General features: G+C 44.1%; 1 pseudogene across 1 annotated transcript; it reads left to right on the top strand.

Moving 5' to 3' along the window:
• Positions 1-3,976: 3,976 nt before the first annotated feature.
• LOC310844470 (large ribosomal subunit protein eL31 pseudogene) lies at positions 3,977-4,402 on the top strand (annotated as a pseudogene). The gene has a single exon. The product of its transcript is annotated as a large ribosomal subunit protein eL31 pseudogene (transcript).
• The last annotated feature ends 3,499 nt before the right edge of the window (positions 4,403-7,901 follow it).

The raw sequence follows: 7,901 nt of genomic DNA, 5'->3' as shown, positions 1-7,901 counted from the left end.
GTTGCCCAGAAGGGAAGATGGGCCTTTGGTCTGAAAATGTTTGCCACCCACAGTCTGCCTCTGACTGAAAATGGCTTTCCAGGGTTTCAGACAGGGGTCAAATCCAGGCCAAGATGCTGGCAATTGAACCAGGGGCATTTCACCTGAGAAGCATAATTTCTGCCGCTGAACGGTGACCCTTCTCTATGCAGTTAAGGCATATTCTAAAGACATAAGACCCAAAACATAAACTCTGGAAGCGAGTGATAAACACAGCTATGAATGTGGTTAAGGAGACACCTGTGATGGAGGGAACTGAGGGCCCAGGTGCCATGTTTTATTGGGGCAACTGAGTCACACACAGAGGGCAAGCAAGAGGAAGCGGTTGTCAAAAGTTAAATAGAACCAATGGCTTTTTAACCACATCCTAGTGGGAGCAGGTCAGACCCCGGACTGGCAGGGATTGTGATCAAATGGAGAAAGACTGTAAGCCAAGGTGTTAAAGGAGCAGGTGATACAGCAAGCCTGCAGTGGGAATCTGAACCCCAGGTACATGCGGATTAAAGATGTAGCAAAGGGGCAATAAATATTGATACTACCCTTTTGTAATATCACCCCATGGGAAAGAATCTTTGCCGGATGTTCGGGCCTGAGAACGGTTGGGGCTGGGAGAGCTGTTTTGACAGCAAACAATGCGCTGCGAGCCTGAAAGAATTATATGTTCTGCAAGCAAACCGGAACACAGGAGGGAGAAGGCAGGGAGACCCAGCCGCCTGGGAACGCCAGCCTCCTGGGCGCTTTGAAGAGGCCTGAAACATAACCCTTTTATATAGAACCGACTAAAAAGACACAGCTGGTTCAGCAGTGTATGTCTTAAATAAAATGAGGAGTAATACTTTTCAGAGGAGAATTAGGGCGAAAGATTAACAAAAAGGATCCCAATAGCTCGAAGGTGTTTTGTTTTTAACTTGACGGTGCCCTTAACCAATAAGATAGCAAGGAAGTGTTTGGTTCCCAAGGTGTTCAGAGAGAATAAATGCAGGTGGGGAACTAGATACCCCGAGAAACTTGCCGTGGAATCCTATACATGCCTACTCAGAAGTAAGTCTGCTGAGTTCAACTGAATTACTCCCAATAAGTGGATTGCAGCCTTACACCACAAGCGAGGACACTGTCTCTGCGACTTAAGGGTGGGTCATGTGGATTTAGAGAAGTACAGTAAAAGTGAACAATTTTTTTTAAAAAAATATATGTTTTTATTTATGTTGGAAAGCACCTAGAGTTGCTGGGGCAACCCATTCAGATGGGCGGAGTACAAATAATAAAATTATTATTGTTGTTATTAAAATAAAACCAGCTATAATCCTCTGGCAGCTCTCACCTGGGCTGTGTTCCAGTAACTGCAATCTAATGCATGCCTGCTCAAAAGTCCCAGTGAGTTCAATGGGGCTTGCTCCCAGGTAGGCATGTATAGAATTGCAGCCTGGGAGTGGGGTGGTATGTGTGAGAAATGGGTAGAAATGCTTTTAGCACTGTGCTCACAGTGTAGGTTCCTCAAAACCTTTGGTTGTGTACTAGTAGTTCGAACTATAGGACAGAAGGAGTGGCAGTTTCTCAGCGCAAGCTTTTGCATCATTGCATGTATGAGTGACATGATTTGATCCCTGGCATTTTCCGTTAAGCAACCTTGTGCGGTCATGCTGATGAGATTTGAATCCAACTCTTCCAATGAGCATGTCCACGTGTCCCACAGTCATCCATTACAGCACCCAAAGAGCAGACTAAATGGGCACATAGGTCACCATGTCACAGCTGTATTCCAATGCAGATTATGGTAGCTATTTCTAAATTTGCATATAAGGCAAAAATATACAACACATAAATGCAGATGTCATGCAAATCAGTGTGATCTATTGCCCCTTTTTTGTGTGAAACTCCCATTTCCTAGAGAGTGGTCCAAGTGAGCTAGATGGCTCACTGACATAATACAATATCAACAATTCTCTACATACTGTAGGCCAGGGGTTGGCAAGGTTTACCTCGCCTGGGCTGGTTCACTCCAGCAGAGATCCCTCTGTGGGCCGGATTGTGCATGCGCCTGTGTCTATGTCTGCACAGACATGATTTCCAGCATCTGCGTCTGTGTCTGCATCTGCGCAGATGCGATTTCCAGTGTCTGCACATGTGTAGATGCAGTTTCTGGGGCCGCAGAAGCAAGTCCGCATGCTGCGTTGCACCGGTTTAGTGCAGCATGCAGGGACTCGCTGAACGGGCGGCTTGGTTCGGAGGCAGCTCATGGGCTGGTTAAAAGACCCCCGTGGGCTGCTTGTGGTCCATAGGCCTTGGGTTGCCTACCCCTGCTGTAGGCTGTCTAGGAGTTCCATATCATTGGAGACGCTCATCCCATTTGAAGAGTTAGAGGATTTCCCAGTGATCAGTTTCAAAGTGCAGAGGCACCTTATGAGACCTGCCACAGCCACAGTCTCAAGGATGGTCCAAAAATGCAGGCAGCAGTACCTCCAATTTCGTAGGATCAACGCAACTGCAATTCTGTGCACAGTTGATTTGTGGTAAGCTCCATTAAACTCAGTGGTCCTTACTTTCGACAGCAAAGGTCCAATTTGTAAAACACATTGAATTTTAACAAGGAGTTCTCCAGTGAGCTTTTAATTAGTAATGCAAATCATCTTGCAAAGAAGTGTTACCATTTAAACTGCTAGGGTGAAATGAGAATCCCATTGAAGAGAAGAAACCTCTGGACAATTATTTACCTCATTCTTTTACTTCCTCTGTGCGAATCGGCTTCTTGAACTTGAAAGCCTCCTTATCACTGCATTCACTTGCCAGATGATGTCATCATTCCTGCTCTGAAAAAAGTCCCAGAGCCGAACTTTCCTGCAAACCCCCCACCCCACCCGCCAGTAGCTCCTAGAACAGCTTGCCCATGAACAGCTGTAGCAGGAACAAATTTTAAAGTTCACCATCTGATGATTGCATGATGAAATCATAAGTACCTGTAATGTTTCTCTAAATGATTAAATGGTAGAATGGATTTCTTTTTTTTAAAAAAAAAAAAACCACCAGGATTTGGCAGCTGGATATTTATTTGCTTATTCGATAAAGATTTTCATTAGCTGCCAGCCCACTGTCTGCCCCGTTTGTTTCCTCCATGTTATGGCTTTTATTTGGAAAAAGCATGCTGGAACAGAGGTAGCCACTCATTTTAGGGCTGTATCTGATTGAGGCTACTGTAATAAGCTGCTAATGCTTGTCCCAGGAGAATTGAAAGGGTGGAGCAGGAGAGGGCAGGAGGCAAGGTCGGAGGTTGGCTTCCTGAGTAGGATGGAGAACGCAGCAGTTTCAGACTGAAAGTGGCCTTGACACGCCGCTCTCAGTCTCCACAGAGCATTACGAGGGGGGATGGAAGGGTGCCCTCTACCCAGCATTAGTCATTGTCAAGTTGTCTGCCTTAGTATTCATGTCAATATGACATTTTTGTAAAAGAAAAAGAGAAACAAAGGACAAGGAGCTCCTTCTCAGGATATTTGAACAAGTTTCCATCAAAAACTTTTCCTCCAGACCAGTGCTGGATCAACGTATAAGCTAAACAAGCTATAGCTTAGGGCCACACTCTTTTGGGCCCCCCAAAATTTTTTAAATGGATGTACATTTCCAAAATATAAGATAAAAAACAAAATAAAACCTGCATACAGCAACAGTGTTTTGTGATGTGTAGGCTCCTATTTGTTATGTGCAAATGTCTTTAAAGACTTATTAGGTCCATCAATTTCCATATAGCATATATTCAATACAAAAAAAAAAAAAAAAACAACAACAGTGGCAATTTGTTGTTGACAAAGGACAGCTGGACATATAAAGGGCCCCATTACCCTCAGTAGCTTAGGGCCTCATCAAACTAAATCTGGCCCTGCTCCAGACAGTTAGTCAGGCCTAAAATCCGTCAACATCAAAAGCTCAGCTAAGGCTTTCTGGTCTGGTCCTGAGCAGGATGGCTCCTGGAAAGAAAGGTGGTGAAAAGAAGGACGATCAGCCATCAATGAGGTGGTTACTTGGGAATATATTATAAACATTCACAAATGGATCCATGGCTTGGGCTTCAAGAAGTGGGCTCCTTGTGCTCTCAAGGAGATCCATAAATTTGCAATGAAGGCGATGGGGACTCCTGATGTACGCATTGACACCCGCTTGAACAAGGCTCTCTGAGCAAAAGCAGTAAGGAATGTTCCTTATCGTATCCGTGTGCGTTTATCCAGAAAACGCAATGAAAATGAGAATTCGCCTAATAAACTGTATACACTGGTCACATATGTGCCAGTTACCACTTTCAAAAGCCTACAGACTGTTAATGTGGATGAAAACTAATCTTTCATTACAATAAAAATGTTATGACATAAAAAAAAAAGCTCAGCTAAGTTGCAACTAATGTGCTAAAAGCAAAGGGGCTTGGTCCTCATCATGATCTTTATTTTAGATCTTTGAGTGGGAGTCAATGGAGCCACTTTGTGAATGGAAGGAGTATCCATTCACAGAAGGAGAGTTACACTCCTGGAAGAGGTCTTTCCAGGAGTGTAAATCTTCTTCCATGAATGGAAGCTCCACACCATTGTATCCCTGCCCTTTGTTCTGGGGTGTACCTGCCGGCATTTGATGGAGGGAAAAGTAAGTACATGCTTGTTAGATACAGTATGATTGCATATAACCATCATGAGCCAAAATCCTCATGAATGCACAATAAAAAGGACATTGGTGTGTGTGTGTGTGTGTGTGTGTGTGCGTGCAAAAACTATCTATAAGCCTCCTTTCGATAAAAATCGGAGCTGATTTGCTCCAATAGCTTTTGCCCTTGAGTTCTTTAAAATAGGACTTCTAAGAATCCCATATATAGTAGCTGGCTGAGCAATGTAACATATCAGCAATTTGAAAACAACAACAGCTATTGATTTTGATTTATTTTCCAAACTTTTTCATGATGAGGAGTTTCCTCTGAAGTGTCTTACTTGTGCTATAAGTTTACCTTTGAAAAGGACAAGTTCATAGATTGTTTAAATGCTTGCCAGGAATAGTTAGATTTTTTTCTTACAGAATGTGTGAGTAACTATGTGTTATTTGACTAATACTTCCAAATTTTTGCCCGTACATGTCAGTTCAGAGACAGGTCATGAACTTGGATGACTGCAGAGAATTAGATTACTTCTCATAGTGATATTTCCCCTGTACTCTTACAGTAGCAGTAGCAACAGAGGATCCTAGATTATGTATTCATTTAATTCAATTGTACAGACTCAAACACACATTAGCATGGTAGAAAATGTAAACCATACAGATTTATTTAGGGATCTGAGGCCCATGTTAAAGGTTGCATGGGTTCATATGGGAGCAGGCAGTTTCTGAGATAGGTAAAAGTAAAGGTAAAGAACCCCTGAATGATCAAGTCTAGTCAAAGGCAACTATGGGGTCCAGTGCTCATCTCGCTTCAGGCTGAAGGAGCCGGCATTTGTCCACAGACAGCTTTCCGGGTCATGTGGCCAGCATGACTAAATCGCTTCTGGCTCAACAGGACATCGTGATGAGTGCCAGAGTGCATGGAAACACTGTTTAGCTTCCCGCCACAGCCGTACCTATTTATCTAGTTGTGCTGATATGCTTTTGAACTGCTAGGTTGGCAGAAGTTGGGGCGCAGCAATGGGAGCTCATCACTGTCGCGGGAATTCAAACCACTGACATTCTAATTGGGAAGCCCAAGAGGCTCAGTGGTAGGGATGTGGGTGGCACCGCAGTCTTTCTGAGATAACCTGGTCCTAAGTCACCATTGAGTTCTGAAAAGTCAGCATCACGTTAAATTGTTGTGGCTGCATATATACCATAAATTTAAAGCACACAGCTTTCCCCTGTCAAATCCTTGGAAGCATAGAAGCCAACTCCTAGGGGCCAAGGGGTCTTCAGCCCCTCCAATAAAATATTTGAGGCCCCCCTCCAAGTTGATGGGCATTGCCATTCAAATGATGTATGTGCACTGTGTCATGTGATCGATTATGTGGGGCGGGGCTTACCTGCCCCTCTATTTTATTCAAGTTGGCATCCCTGCTGGGAAGTGTAGTTTACCCAGCACCCTGAACAAACTATGGTTTCAAGGATCTCTTTGGGAAAGTTATAGGCTTTAATGTCATGTGCTTTCAGTGCCTGGTTTGTACACAGTCAACAAATGAGCAATCAGTGTAAATGGAATGCAGTCGATTATATGCTCCTGTATGGATTGTGGAAATTAATCAAATTGGCATGTATTTCTTTTTCTTATTTTGGTTCTCCGTTAGTTGTGGGGAGGGGGCTAGGGAGATTGCATGGAGAGAAGACTGCAACAAGCCTTGTTTGGACATACTTTCATGCCCATCTTCACTGCCTTCAGAATGCCTCGCTCAATGCTAAGTTCCAACACATAGGCGCCGACTCCATGGGGCCTGAGGGGGCCCGAGCCCCCTCAAAAATTCGTTTGGGGGGGCTCTGCCCCCCCAATAATTTAAGAAAATTATTAGTTATATTATGCTTTGTAAAATCACAAAATTCTGTTGGTATTTTTTATTTTCCTTGTTTGACGATAGTTACCTTTTAAAATACATTCAGTAATGAGTTAAAACAAAGCCACTCCCGATCTAGAGAGGGGGTGGGGTTGCGGGCTCTCGACCCATCAACAATCTGGCGGGGCTGGCGTCAGCCCCGTGAGAAGCGGGGATTCCCCCTAGCTCATTAATATTCACCGCCCACGGCGGCAGCCAATCGGCTGCCGCAAAGGGCGGGCCCTCACAGGTTCACTTAAGGTCGGGGCAGCCCGGGGCTCGCCCCTTTCGTTCCCCCAGCAGCAGCGGTTTGGAGGTCTTGGGCCCCCCCCAATATTTTTTATAAGTCGGTATGGGCCCCCGCCCCCCCAATATTTTTTATAAGTCGGCGCCCCTGTTCCAACATAAGGGTTGGAGAAAGGCGAGGGGAATCATTTACTATGAGATGTCAGCAAAGCACATGACAGTGCATTTTGTCCACCCGTTCCCCTTTTATTCTGTCCCCCAAAGAGAAACTTTAGGACAGTAAATACATGGAATTTCAGCACTAGGCAATTGTGATTAGTGTGTACATTTTTTTATTTTTTTAAAGGGAATATATCATTTACCATTAACTCCCAGGCCTGGAGCATTTGAAATAGGATAGGAAGCTTTGGTCTTGTCACAAATGCTGCTGCAACTTGTCCTGAGGAAGCCTTCATAATGGGGTCAGGTAGAGTTCAATGATCTACCAGCCCAGCACTATTTCAGAAATGCTAAGGTGCTCTTTCTACTGATCTCCCCTCTCTCCTCTCTCTCCCTCTCGCTCGCTGCCTGATATTAAATGGGTAGTTTTTACAACATCAATAAAGAACTTTCCTACCCAATTGCCCCGGACAAAGAACTGAAAGCCAGGTTTTAAAACTATGAAAACTTTGTGTTAGGTTCACATTAGATTGTTTTGCTGTGTCAAATACTCATTTGAGTTCAAAAGTTCAGATGAACCATGAACTTTGTCATTTCACAGCAGGCTGTTCTACAAATATAGCCCCAAAAGCAGGACGGGGGCAGGGGGAAGAAGGGGGGGGGGGAGAAAGAAGGTGAGATGAGATCTCCTGCAATATTTAGGGTGCCTTTGTTTACTCTGCGCCTTTAATTGTTTATTTAACTTAAAGATGGTTTTGCCAGGTCAAACTATGGAAGAAAGAACAGGTCTTTCTAAAGAACCCAATAACCTCACAATGGTTTAAAACAACACACATTCAGTGGCTAGTTCTTAATGCACAAGCTAAACCCAGCTAATCTTCTTAATAAATTGTGAAGTCTTGTATGCCTCACGGGCTCAGCGATGGCTTCCCTCCTGTCTGGGAC

Source organism: Podarcis gaigeae, assembly GCF_964106915.1.
Source record: "Podarcis gaigeae genome assembly, chromosome: 5".
Taxonomy (NCBI): Eukaryota; Metazoa; Chordata; class Lepidosauria; order Squamata; family Lacertidae; genus Podarcis; species Podarcis gaigeae.
This window is presented reverse-complemented; position numbering and strand designations above follow the sequence as displayed.